Source organism: Ochotona curzoniae, unplaced genomic scaffold (genome assembly GCF_017591425.1).
Source record: "Ochotona curzoniae isolate NIBS_2020 unplaced genomic scaffold, NIBS_Ocur_1.0 scaffold_4701, whole genome shotgun sequence".
In the NCBI taxonomy this organism is placed as follows: domain Eukaryota; kingdom Metazoa; phylum Chordata; class Mammalia; order Lagomorpha; family Ochotonidae; genus Ochotona; species Ochotona curzoniae.
Window position 1 is genome coordinate 15,111,493 of NW_024467122.1, and position 13,967 is coordinate 15,125,459.

The following is a 13,967-nucleotide window of genomic DNA, read 5'->3' on the forward strand; positions in this document are numbered from 1 at the left end:
TGGTCGGACAGCCAGGCAGGCAGGTTGCCTTCTATGTGAATAAGAACATTTTAACAATTAGCAAAAATCAGCCAGCCGAGGCATACAAAGAGCTCTCTGGCACGGCAAGTAAGAGGCTTAAAGACTATCGTTCAAGGATTTGGAAAGAGAGTTCCTGTTTTGGACGGGAAGTTGGATTAGATGATTTCAAAGATTCCTCTAACCAAAAGGGCTATGACTTTCTGAACGTCCTAGCTCTCCTTACTACCTTAGTGTTACAAGTTCATGAGTATTAGTTAATTCACTCTCCAAACTGACTCATTCATACACATGAAGGCTGATGGCAAAGCCAGAATAGGCAACTGCAGCTGGGCTTGGATTTCAGCAATATTGGGAAGATTCTGCAGATTCAAACATGCACAATGACACACTCTTTTTTTCTCCCCCTTTTTGCTTAAGGCTGTGTGCCCTCGCCAAACAACTGCTCTGGAAGAAGCCACTGGCTCGTTGGCTCATGGTTCCAGTCCCTTGGCACCAGCCAGCGAAGTTGTGGTGCTGCACGGTTGGGTAATGTAGGGGGCAAGCTTGGTGAGCTTTCCTGGGTTGGTGGAATTGCAGAGTTTTAGCAAATCCCTAACTTCTTCAAAGCTTTCTTCCTAATGATGCTGTGAGAGTGAAATGACAAGTGTCACAGGCACATATTAGTTATTGTTTATACCTTGGCTTAAATGGCTTGATCCTACTTTGTCTAAAGCGCAAATTTGGCTGTGTGGACAGGTAAGGATGGGAGGGAGGTCTGTGTTGTGAGGAAGGTTCTTTAAGGGCTGGAGATGGGAACCCAGGTGGTCAAAGAGAGCAGGACCAAGAGAGCACTGGAGACAAACACCTTCTGTTCTGACATTTTCTCCCCCCAAAGCCAATCTGCTCTGGTTGCCTGATTTCCCACTCTGATGAGTAAACCCTGGACAAAAAGTTTGGGGCATTCCCCTATTGAGTCATCAGACTGAAAATATAAGACAGCCCCTCCCACCCCTGCCATGTTTTAGTCTTTAGGTTTCCCTCCCTCGCATGGAAGGCAAGTCCAGAGAGACTCCAAGCCACCTAACATCACATTCACCATCAGGATTTAATCCACTTCCTTGAAACATGGTGCATGGACTCTTGCGAAGCTTCTCTGAAGACCAGAGCTCCAAAAACCTGCCCAGCTGCACTGTCCCACAGGCTTTCCACCGGCTTCTCGAAGACCAGTCAGGGGAGCAGCCGAGCTTAGGTGCAAATGCTTGGGCCCAGCCTTATCATGAATAAAGCAAACTCATGTGCCAACCTGAATGAAGTCTTTGAAGCCTCCTTCAGTGGCTGTTTTAATAACAAGGAACACAGCCTCGCATTGAACTCGGCCCCTCCTCACTTGCTGCCTCTGTGAGCTTTAAAAATTAATTTAGAATACGATGAGCTCAGCAAAACTGGGGCATTGGATGGTGTCCCCCGAAATGGACTTCTTGTACTCCAAAAATGTTCTTAGAAACACGTGTGAGTTTCTTTGCACTCAAATTAAGGAGGATTAGAGCAGCTAGACAGTTGTTGCTCAGTTCCTTTGGATCATGTGGCCAAAGCTCCAAAGCCTTAAGTTGCTGGCATGAGCCTAAGTCAGTTGCCTGATCTCCAAATTAATTTTTGAATTAAATGATTGTCCCCCTCCCCTTTTTCCTTCTAATTGAGACTTCCATTGGAAAATGCTTAGCAAACAGATGGAAAAAACCCAGAACAAAAGACTGTTGTGAAATAATAAAACAGAGGTCATTTGAAACAGTTTTAGGTTAGTACTGGAGGTACAATTAAGCCTTTCTTTCATGAAACTTTTTCTGACTGTCAAGATATTTAAAAGTAAGTTGGAAACAGTGTGGTTAAGAACCAAAAAATGGTCGGAAACAGCTTTGGTCATTTTTAACGCTTGCTTCAGGGAATTGCTCATCTTTCCAGAGACCCAGACAGAAAGTTCCAGGATAGAATCCCTTCCTGGTTAATTTTAGAACAGTAGTGATGTTTTCTTGTGACTTCTAACCCATATTTTAACTACCAGAACATTTATAAAATGTTTCCATAATGTACAATAAAAAGAGGCACGGTTTTTAAAGTCAAATGAGCAAGATCCACAAACAACAGTGACAATAAGAAAGTGTCAGAATAGATAACATTTGTATTCTGAAATTAAGATTTATTTAAAGCAAACAAGCCAAATGCTAACTTTCAGCATGTTCCAAGTTTTAATTGTGCCACAGGCTTAGATTTACAATAGTAAAACCAAAAACGAAAAACCTTCACATTGAAAAAAAGGATGTAATATTGTGCAATTATGTTTATTTCAAGATGTCGAAAAGGATCAATGTGATAGAACAAGTTAAACAGTCTTATAGTCAGTAATATTGGTTGACAGTGAAGTAGAAATAGCCTGCACAAATTTAGTTAGACTGGTCACATTTCATCAGACCCAAGACACAACTTCGTTCTGTATGAAGAGTCTAAGGGTTTGTCACCCTAAGGACTCTGCATGGATCAAGAAAAGGAATTGATGCAACTAAATATGACTTTTAATTTACATTCTGGGAGGGCTTCTTATGACTCAATGGAGGCAGAGTTTTTGTCTTGTTTACATACTGGGAGGAGTTGGAGTAAGAAGAAATAACGATTGACAATCCTAGGTACGGAGTGAAGAACGGTAAAGCAGAGAATGTCTCAATGGGCCAACTCAAACAAGATGGGATTTAATAGGAGTGAACAAAGATAGAGGAAAGTAATAAGGCTAGAGAAGTAAGGAAGGACCAGACTGCAAAGAGCCCTCAAGACCACTGTGGGGACACCTGGACATCCCCCAGAGAGAATGCACAGATGGTATTGATTGACCACTATCGATCTACAGACATACCATCCTGAACGTGCCTGATATTGTCTGATCAACTACTATCTTGTTTAATTTAGTGTGCTAAGTTGGGTTATCTCAGATCATCAAGTATACACAGTAAATGTATATCTCACAGCTCTGCAGACTGCACTTCAAGATCAAGGTGTCCAAGTGACTGTGTTCTTGGTACAAAGCTTGCTTGCTGGTTTACAGAGGGCCGTCTTTTTACCCTTGCATGGGAGGGAGAGAGAGAAAGCAAGCTCTTCAGTGTGTCTTCTAATAAGGGTATTAATCCCACTCATGAAGACTCCAGCAACGTGACCTAATCACTTCTCAGGGGCCTAGCACCTGCTACTATAACCTTGGAGGTTAGAACTTTAGCATATGATTTAGGAACAAACACAGACATAGAGACAATAACAGCCACAGCTGACCCTAAAGACCACATGTAAGAGAAAGTGGGAGCAAAAGATGGAAATGGGAGCAGTCTGCCATTTTGGAAACTCGAAGTTGCTAGAGTCCACAGATTACAATTCACAGTTTAGCTTTTTCTATAAAGGACCAGAGAGTAAAGAGTTTAAGACTTGAAGGTCACATGGTCTCTGCCACAGCTCTTTCGGTCTGTATGAAATGAAAGCATTGTGAACAATATATTAAAGGACTGGTATGGTTACACTCAATACACTTTGCAGAAAATGTTGGTCTGGCCCACATGTTGTAGTTTGCTATCCTGTGCATGGAGCTGAATAATTTTTGAAAACTTGGGTGAGAAAGTCAATTATCACTAAGTGTTAGTTAAGGCTATACATTAGTAATCTGCTCAGTCTTCGAAGATAAGACAAATGGAATCAAAATTATGCACATAGACTTTATGAGAAAGATATCCAACAAATTCCTGTGTGTGTGTATGTGTGTATACAAAGTGAAAGAAAGAGTAAATTGGAGAAATAAGCTTTGATTCAAGAACATCCATTAATATCTGGTTAAGTAACCCTCCTTGATAGTACCTATACTGGTACCAGGCATGTATGAACTCAAATCCACCCTGGTCTCTAAACTTTTCAGCTCTGTACTGTAGAGGTACCCCTAAGTGGACCTGCTTCCCAAGCTCCTGCATCTGCCAGCTTCCAGCTTGGTTCAGCTGGTGGAGGGAAGGCTCCTGTGCCTCTGGAGGCAGCTCCAGGAGTGCCTGCATTACCTCCTTGGCTCCACCTTCTGCTGGTAGGTTCTGCCCGCCTGGTTACCCTAACTTATTTGTGTCTAAGGCTTCCTATTGTCACCTCAGACACCAGCTCAGATCTTTCATTATCTGCAAACAACTCTATTTTATTCAAAGCTTTCTTTTTAGAACGTTCAGGCTGATTTCCATTTTTCTGGTTGGACCCCAACTGATTCAGGCACTAATCATGAGCCTCACCCTTGGTGGAGGTTGGACGGCAGGAATGGCTTTCCTTGGCTGTTGTCACCATTCTGATCCATAACTTGGTTGATGATGTAACAGGCATGGTAATAGTGTTTGCAAATAACCTGGAGCTCTTTGGAAAATCTAGAAATACCTCAATGAACTATATTGAACAAGAAGAAAAATGTAAAGTTGCTGCACTAGAGTCTAAAAAAATAACATCAAGTCTAGGATGGGGAAATTAAGACATAGCAACTTACATCCAGGTGAGACAAAAGTTCTCCAAAAAGTTAAAAAGCACCAGTTGCATCAATGTTGGAGACAGGAAGAAAGAAAGTTAATAAGAACAATTCTTTCTTGGCCAGACCCCCCTTGGAGTGTTACATTCAGCTTCAGACAATGCAATTATAAGCAACGTAGACTAAACACAGAGGATGGCAGGACAATAAAAGGAAATCTGAGTTATTGAAGGAAATGAGAAAGAAAGAAGCCCTCAGAAAGACAGATAGGAATACAACATCTCCGTGTCCAAAATGGTAATAGGATACTAAGTTAGCAGCGGCTATAAAAAAATGAACACTTCAGCTGACATGACTTTTTAATTTGTCTAAATTTTCAATTTATTTTATTTGAAAGGCAGAGCGAGAGATCTCCCATCTGCAGGTGCACTTTCCAAATTCATGGAATTTACACGATTGGGCTGGGACCAGAGAGCAGAGCTAGGTGCTCAAGCCAGGCCTCCCAGATGGGTTACAGGCATCCAGTCATTTGAGCCATCACTGCTGACTCATTGGGTCTGCACTGGCAAAAAGCTGGTGCCAGGAGCCAGAGCCAGGAATTAAACGCAGGCAGTGCGAGGTGTCTTGATGGCTAGCTATGCTCACTTGGCAGCAGACTTTATAAAACTTGTGTATTTCAACGTGTGCTCAGACATCGGGGTCAGTTCTCATGCATCTTTCAATATCAAAATATTTGTCCTTTGACTCTTAGCTGTGGGAAACCTTTGCTCTGGACTGTTTGCCTTGTCATCAGTTCCTTCTCTTCTGTCTTTGGGAAGAAATAAAGCAACTGACATATTTTCTACCCATGCAGAATCAAGCTGCAGAATGCGTAAGCACTAATCATGTGTAATAGGCCTATGATGCTTAGTTCATTAGGCTGCACACTGAATATTTCAGGGTGGGCAGCCTGGTCAGATTAAAATAACACTTTACCTATTTTGTGCTATTTTAGTAAGCTTCCAAGGTGTCATTGGCCATCCTCTTTTACAGTCTCTCAGCTAAAATGAATTATTATATTTTCTTTGCAATGCAGTTGTCTCGCTTAACAAATTCTAAAATAGTTGATTTAATTATATGATAAGAATATCAACTTTATTTAGTAGGCAGTATTGTCAGCTTTGGATATTATTTTTAAGATTATTTACGTAAAAAGCAGAGTTACACGGAGAGAAAGGCAGAAAGAGAGATCATCCATCCCATGGGTTGATTTCCCATATGGCCACAATAACTGGGACCAGACCAGGCTGCAGACAGGAGCCAGCAGCTTCCTCTGGGTCTCTCATGCGATAGCAGGGGCCCAAGAAGTTGAGCTGTTCTTCACTGCTTTCCCAGGTGCATTAGCAGGGAGTGGGATTAAAAGTGGAGCAACTGGGTATCCAACCTGACACCCATGTGGGATGCTGGCATTGCTTAATTCACCACGTCAATGCCAATTCCAGCTTTAAAGATTCTGTGCATGGGGCTAGTGCAATGGCTCAATTGGCTAATTTCCCACCTGCAAGTGCTGACGTCCCAAATGGGTGCCTCTAAGCACCAGTCCACATCCCAGCTTCTCCACTTCCCATCATGCTCACTGCTTGTGGCCTGAGGAAACAGTAGAGCATGAGCTAAAGCCTTGGGACCCTGCACCCCCATGGGAGAACCAGAAAAAGCTCCTGGCTTCAGTTCCGGTAAGCTCTAGCCGTTGCAGCCATTTAGGGAGCAAACCTTCAGGTGAAAGATCTTTCTCCCTGTCCTCCCCGTAATTCTGTCTTTTCAATAAAGAAAGTAAATCTAAATATATATATATATATATATATATATATATATATGCAAAAAATATCTTAGTAATGAAGCAGTTTCTGCTACAGATAAAGTTTGGTGGAGCCCAGTTAGGCAACTCCCCCAAGGCTTCCAACTAGAGTGGGCCTTTGAATTAGGATCCTGAGCTCCTTTCTGTTCATCTGGTAAGCTTTCCACTGCACCGTCCTGGGAAACGCTGCTGAAACCCTACCCAGAAATTCATGTGTGGGAATGAAAAAAGGCCGTGAACAGCAACCAATGCCACCGGCCAATCCTGCCGTCGGCTTAGAGTTCCACTTAACCAAAAATGGGTGTGGATTTGTAAACATCATTTATTTCACAGATTCATCTGTATGAGGTATTATTTCATACTTACACAAGTGCCCTTTTAAACTTACTGTATATTCTACAATATTTTCTTTTGTGTATGAATTTTTAAAATATGCAAAACTAATGATAATTCTAAAACTTGTTTACATGTCACATTCAACTGCCATTATCTTTATAGTTACAGTCATTGATGTGTAGATTTTTCCACCTGGTATTCTCTGGGTTATCAAGAATATCTATAGTTCTGAAATTTTCCCTAGCCACAGACACTGTATCTAGAAATTATCATGCACATATTCATGTAAAGACATGTGGGTCCCACTGCTAGCTTTTGACAATGAGTCTTAGATACGCTCTAATTCTGGAGATGTTAAATGCTGAAAAAAGACGAAAAGGAAGGAAGGAAAGAGAGAATGAATGAAGGAAGGAAGGAAGGAAGGAAGGATGGAAGGAAGGGAGGAAGGGAGGAAGGGAGGAGGGAAGGGAGGAGGGAAGGGAGGAGGGAAGGGAGGAGGGAAAGGCCCAGAAGAAGTGACAAGTGGCCTGTGATTGGGCATTGCTGACATCCCTTGCTCATTGAGTGTATGGGTGTGTACAGGTGTGTCTGGGAGAAGTGCAGCCAGCCACACTCCTCATGCCCTTTGTAGAAGAATGATTCAAAACATGAGAAAGAGTGGAGATCACATATAATGAAAGATGAATATGGGAGCATTTACATGCGGCTTGCCCCTGGATTCAGCCAGACCTAAATGCGTTGTTAGATTTGCCATTCACTAAGTCCATCAAATGGCTTTCCAGGATTACACTATCCTGATCTAACTGTATTCACTCACATCTCAAGGACTCTTAGGGGCAATCCAATGAAGATTTCAGCACTATCCCATAGATTTAAACATATACGGGTCAGCAAAGTGAGAAGTATCTTCATGAAACAGGGTCAAAAAGAATATAGAGAAAAACCAAAGACCAAAGCAAATGACAAAGTTTATTAAACAAAGTTAATGTTTTTTTTTTTAAGATTTATTTTTATTATTTTTTCATTGGAAAGGCAGATATACAGAGAGGAGAGACAAAGAGGAAGATCTTCCGTCCGATGATTCACTCCCCAAGTGAGCGCAATGGCCAATACTATAACAATCCGAAGCCAGGAGCCTCTTCCGGGTCTCCCACGCGGGTGCAGGGTCCCAAAGCTTTGGGCCGTCCTCGACTGCCTTCCCGGGCCACAGGCAGGGAGGTGGAAGGGAAGCGGGCTGCCGGGATAGAACCAGCGCCCATATGGGATCCCGGGCGTGCAAGGCGAGGACCTTAACCACTTGTGCCACCGCGCTGGGCCCAAGTTAATGTTTTAAAATTGAGGCTGGAAGCACACTTGAAAATCATGGCTGCTTTGGCCAGGGGAGCTGAGCTGCCCACGCTGGTGGCTCTGGTGACAACAGGGGCCACCTGTGGTGTTCTGTGCAGTGTCAAAGACTAATGGTACGTCTCAGCATGCTTCTGGGGACGCTGCCACTTGCTGGGAACAACTCACGCTGGAACTCAATTTGTATTTGCCAATCCTGGCTATCACAAGAAGCAAGCAATGAATACATGAACAATGCAATGAACTGCATAGAATCCTTCCACTTCTTTCTCTAGTACAAAAACGTACATGTCCTGCCCAGAGCTTCTTTGGAAAGTATTTCTTACAGGAAATCTCATGGGTTTGGCTCTGCAGGTATGTCAGTGTAGGTATGTGTATGTATGTATACTGACCAACAGGGTATTCCAGCAATATCCCATAGGGGCATATCTGAGAACAAAAGGAGACATTAATAATAACTATTTGGGGACAATCTGTGGATATATATCAATAACGCTAACTTGGGGCTGTTGTTGTGGCTCATTGGGTTAAGCTGCTACCTGCACTGGCATCCCGTACGGGCACTGAAATCGCAGCTGATTCGTGTCCTCTCCAGCTCTCTGCTAATGTGCCTAAGAAAGCAGTGGAGGATGATGACCCAAGTGCCTGGTCCCTTCACCCATGTGGGAGATGTGGAAGAAGCTCCAGCTCCTAGCTTCAGTCTGGTCCAACCATTGTGATCACCTGGGGGAGTAAACCAGCAGATGGAAGGTCACCCCCCATAACTATACCTTTTAAATAAATTAAATAAATCTTTTTTTAAAAAAATGGCACTAACTTGGAACATGCTTTGCTATTAAATTTTGTTTCCTTGCTCATCAAGCTTACTGTCATCCACTGAAGTATGAGCCCAGAGACGAGACTGGGGTCTGTCATGATGTGCCATCTGGCCCCAACTAGGTGAGCGCTGGACATCCCAGACAACTTGTCTGTGGACAAGGGGACAATGGCAACAAGTATGCACAAAATCCAAATACCATTTTGCTTTTCAATCACCAGGCCCTGCTTCTTAAGCAGAACACTGTGCACTGGGCATAGACATGCAGTGTAGAGGACTAATCCAGAACAAAAGCCACATTAATAAGTGCTTTGGACACATCAGCACTTACGCAGAACCACAGCTGCCTTATCTGATCCCGAAGCAGCCACATGAGCAGGTCAGGCTGCTTGGCTGTGGTTGTGCTTAACAACCGGAAGTGAACTGAGACAGGCACTTGCTATGAAATTTCCACAGACCTTGTCCTCAGACCCTGGTGGGGAGAGAGTGCCCGTCTGCTGGGTGTCACAGATCGGGACACTGAGTAACCCAGATTCTCAGGCAACAGTGACCTAAAAGTAGAGTTGAGCCCCTCTCCCCCAACCAAGTCCTGTGAAGTGTCTTTCTTCGTGGAAGGAAGTTAGGACCTCACAAGTTCAAAACCAGGTGCACCGTGCTTCTGGGAGGACAAGGCCCATGGGGAAGAGTGAAGTGTTGCTGACTCGAAGCTGTCATGGTCACCAGCGACTGGGGACCTGGGCCTGGAAGACGTAGAGGAGCTCCTGGTTTCAGCCCCGGCCCTGCTTGCTGTGGCCATTTAGGAACTGAACTACCAGATGCAAGATTCTCTGACTCCCCTGTCTTTGTTACTCTCCCTTTCAAATAAATGAATCTATTTTTTAAATTGCTTCGCCTTGTGCCTGGCATCGAGATGTGGAATAATAAATAATCTCTCTCTCTCTCCCTTTGTGAGATCCCTCCAACACACAAATAATTATTCCTCATTAACAACCAGTAGACAGTTGCTTGATTTTTGCTAGAATTCACTCAATGGAATAAAGTCATTTTATTAAACTGATAAGAACAGATACTACACTTGATCTCAGCCAAAAGGCCGAGAAGCGATTATAAAGTCATTTTAAACATGGCATTAATCTATTACATCAACTTCCCGGCAATTCTGTCTCCAATTACATAATTTAGGTGATGTGGTAGAAAGCAAGAGTTAATACGTAGACTTATCGTGTACACAACGAAAAAGGGAATATTTTCTCTGTTTTTCAACATGTTAACAGTGACAGTAGTTATTAACTGTGGACTATCATTACGAAAGGGCCATCTGGTTGCTCTGATACAAAAGCAACCAAGAAAATGAGGCCAGTGGTGGCTGTCTGGGAGATTGCTCTTCATCGAAACGATGTGGCTCACGAAGGGCTGTGATCTCAGTTTAAGGTTTTTAGAAAATGAAAAATAAAAAGGGCTTTTAGGCACTTATCCATAAATGGATAATTGAATTCTCCAGACGCATGGGCGCTAAACCTAAACAGGCCACAACATCTTTCTCATAGGATTTAGTAGGACTTAACTATTTTGGATTTTTTTTTTTTTCTGTAAAGGTTCCATGTCATTAGGTAAATTAAAAAAAAGTTGTGTTCAAGGCTAAATGAGCACTTTCTTAGAGAACACGCAGTTTGTTCTCCTAAGTTCATGGGTGAGACTTGCAAGGGGTAGGAGCAAGGAAGGTATGGAATTGGCTCATGGAAGCCGGAAGAGAGAGCCCTGTCCTTGGCTTCCTGCTTTGGCCCAGCCCGGGTGATGGGGAATCCTGGGTGTGTGTGCCACCTCCACTAACTCCCGAGTGAACCAAACCCACACCAAACTGATACAAGACAAACTAGCTGGTTCAGCTTTGAGAGGCATCATTTTTTTGGCCCCTCAAGAAAAAACATTTGTTTTGTTTTGTTTTCTTTCTCCCTTAACACAATTTCTTCCCCAGGAATTTTTCAGTGGAAGATAAGGCCCGGAAGGTGTACAATACCACCAACTGTCAAAGAAAAGAAGCTGGGGACATTCTAGTGGGTGGGAGGTAAGAATTACTAATCCAATCTGCTTGAGTTAACTCAAAACAAGGATTAGTGTGAAGTTCCAGAATATGTTAATCTTCCTTTATGGAAGTAAAGTTCAGCACTGCACCAACCCCGTGGTTCATAGTTCCTGGGAACAATGAGCCAATTAAACTTGAGAGGGAAAAAGAAATCTTGTCCAAGTTTGCAATCAGTTACCTAATACTTGGAGTTGCTTTGATTCTTGATGATTTGGTTTTGTGTCGTAGACACAGGAAATGAAACATCATTTATTATCCATTAGGATGTTTCTAAGTACAGTATGCCTCCTAATTAAATACACATTGCACGTGCTGGCGTTCTTGATCTTCTCTGCCCTATTAAATTCAAGTAGCATTTGCATGTAACTAACATTGCTTTGCCAAATATTCTCATCAATGTTATTATACTTTTTTTTTTCCCAAATCACATATTTAGAGCTCACATGATGAACAAATGGAACAAATTGTCAGTTATTCAGATTCAACCTACTTGGTAGAGAGTTAAAAGTGAGACATGCTCTTTTATTTTTATATTTTTTCACAGTAAAATCACCATAGGAAAGATGGAATTCTCTCCCACTATGTTTTAGAGAAAATTTTTGCACCTGAAATTGCCATTAGGTTACTTTTAAGGTTTTGCAATTGGAAAATATTTTGAAATTATTTACTTTTGTTCATTTATTTGCTTGACTTTCGTAAGTAATGTTTGGCTTCTATTATTGAAAGATTGGAACAGAATAAAAGTTGTAGAATATCAATTACTTTGATTGCTAGTAGTCAGATATTTACCTAAAAACTAACAACTGAATAACAGTAACCACTTTGTGCTAAACTCTCACTAATTAGATGAGCATTTTACACAAATGTCCTTGTGTAAGCAAATTCAAATCAATGTTAAGGTTAAGAATTAGTTTGGAGTTTGTACTGCCTAAAACTAGTCAGCGTGTGTAACACTCAACAAAAATTATGTCACAATTGTTTTATGGAGTATTTTGTAAAAGAGCTCACCGGTGAATTAGTAATTTTTCAGTCAATGGCATTTGCAGACAAGTGAATTTGTAAGCTTTGTGCCTTTCAAAAATTGATTTTCCATCACTCCTGTAACTTTTAGAAGTCATAGTTATTTAAACAAGTTACTTCTAAACTTGGCTAAGGAATGACTCAATACATTAACTTGAACTTCGTTTTCCCCCAGCAGGTTGCTTGTTTGGTGTCATTTTTTTTCAGCATCAGAAAACTAGAAAAATGAAAATAGGAACAGTTAATCAACAAAGTTTAAGATCCCCAAGCTCGCTTCTCTTCAATGACCGTGTGTGAATGCCTCACACCTCAACAGCCGATCTTCCACAAATGAGGGAAAATGCATTTCATGAACTTGGCTTTGTGCTACGGTCAGTCTAGCAACAGTCTCTAGGAACTAGAATTTGTTTACATTCCAAGTACTTGAAAATGTGTGTGTGTATCTGTGATTGAATTCTGGATTTTATTTACAATGTCAAATGCAAATTTATTTATTATAAGTTGAATCTCATTGAAATGAAAATGAAAAGGCAATACTAGTCCTTTAATATGGTTCACTAACCTTGTTCACACTGAGTTACTGATGCTCAGTAGGGGTTTGCCAACCCCAGTTCTTCTCAACCCTTGATGATTATGGAGGATTTAATTATAATTGAAAATGTGGGGAAAAAAAAGGGAGACTAAATCTAATCCAAAAATTGATTTTGCATAGAATTTAATAACAGATAAAAGCTCAAAAATTCTATAACTAACAAATGGAAAGTATCAACACTGGGAAACAAGAGTTCAGTTCCCAGCATGCGCTGCTGTACCCGTGTGCCTGCATCCTTTTCCCAGCATGCACTGCAGTTCCTGTGTCAGTGCATCCTCATCCCAGCATGCACTGCAGTTCCTGTGTCAGTGCGTCCTCATCCCAGAATGCACTGCAGTACCCGTGTGGGTGCGTCCTCATCCCAGCATGCACTACAGTATCTGTGTCAGTGCGTCCTCTTCCCAGCATGCACTGCAGTACCCGTGTGGGTGCGTCCTCATCCCAGCATGCACTGCAGTACCCGTGTGCCTGCATCCTCATCCCAGCATGCACTGCAGTGCCTGTGTGCGTCCATCCTCATGTCACTGCTTTCATTCACTTCTTGGCAAAGGAATCGATCTCACACAAAGGCACGCCACATAGGAAGATACAGGCAGGCATCAGAAGCAGTACAAGCCACACAGGACAAGGCCAACCAAGTCCTCCTCTCTTGTTTTAGGCAGAGCTTTCCTCACAACCACAGGCCCTTGGTTTTTAGCTTCCTCTGCATGTGACTGCTGTGATGTGTGGCTGACAACTGTCTGAGGGCAGCCGTGAAGTTAAAACAGCTCAAGAATCCTTCATCTCTCAGCTAGTCCTCTAGTTGCCTTGCAAACCAACAGAAAATGAGTGAGTGTTTTTACATGTTCTTGTTTGGGCTCAGTGCCTGCTGTAGGGGCAGAGGCGTGGAGCACCTGCCATCCCCCTTAACCCATAATTTGAACTTCACGACATATCCCTACAAAACACTGGCGCATTATATTTGCAGTATGGCACATGTTTCCATCTTGATTTTTTGTCATTGATATTTTTAATTAACCCATGATATTTGAACATATGGGTGGGGTGTTATATGGTGACTTGATACTTACACAATGTGTCATGATCAAAGCAGGGTCCTTCCTGGTTTCATTTCCTCGAACTTTTATCCTCTGTATGTGCTGGAAACACATCCTCTGGGTGCGATAATCCAGGCCGTCAGCAAATTGACCTTCTTTTGCTTACTTTTTACACATGGACAATGGCAGAACATCAGCATGGTATCTGATTGACTCAGAACAAAGAAACAAAAGATGCTACTATAGTGTTAAAAGATGAATGGTGAAACTGCAGGTGAGTCCTCCATGCTGAACCAAAATTTCCCATAGGGAGGCCGTTGGGGTTTTGTTGTTAACAGCAACTTGTAGGTCGTCCAAGCAGGTTGCCTCACTAGGTTCTATCGCA

General features: G+C 42.3%; 1 pseudogene; it reads right to left on the bottom strand.

The window, feature by feature from the left end:
• Positions 1-9,845: 9,845 nt before the first annotated feature.
• Positions 9,846-9,955, bottom strand: LOC121149720 (annotated as a pseudogene).
• Between the last annotated feature and the right edge of the window lie 4,012 nt (positions 9,956-13,967).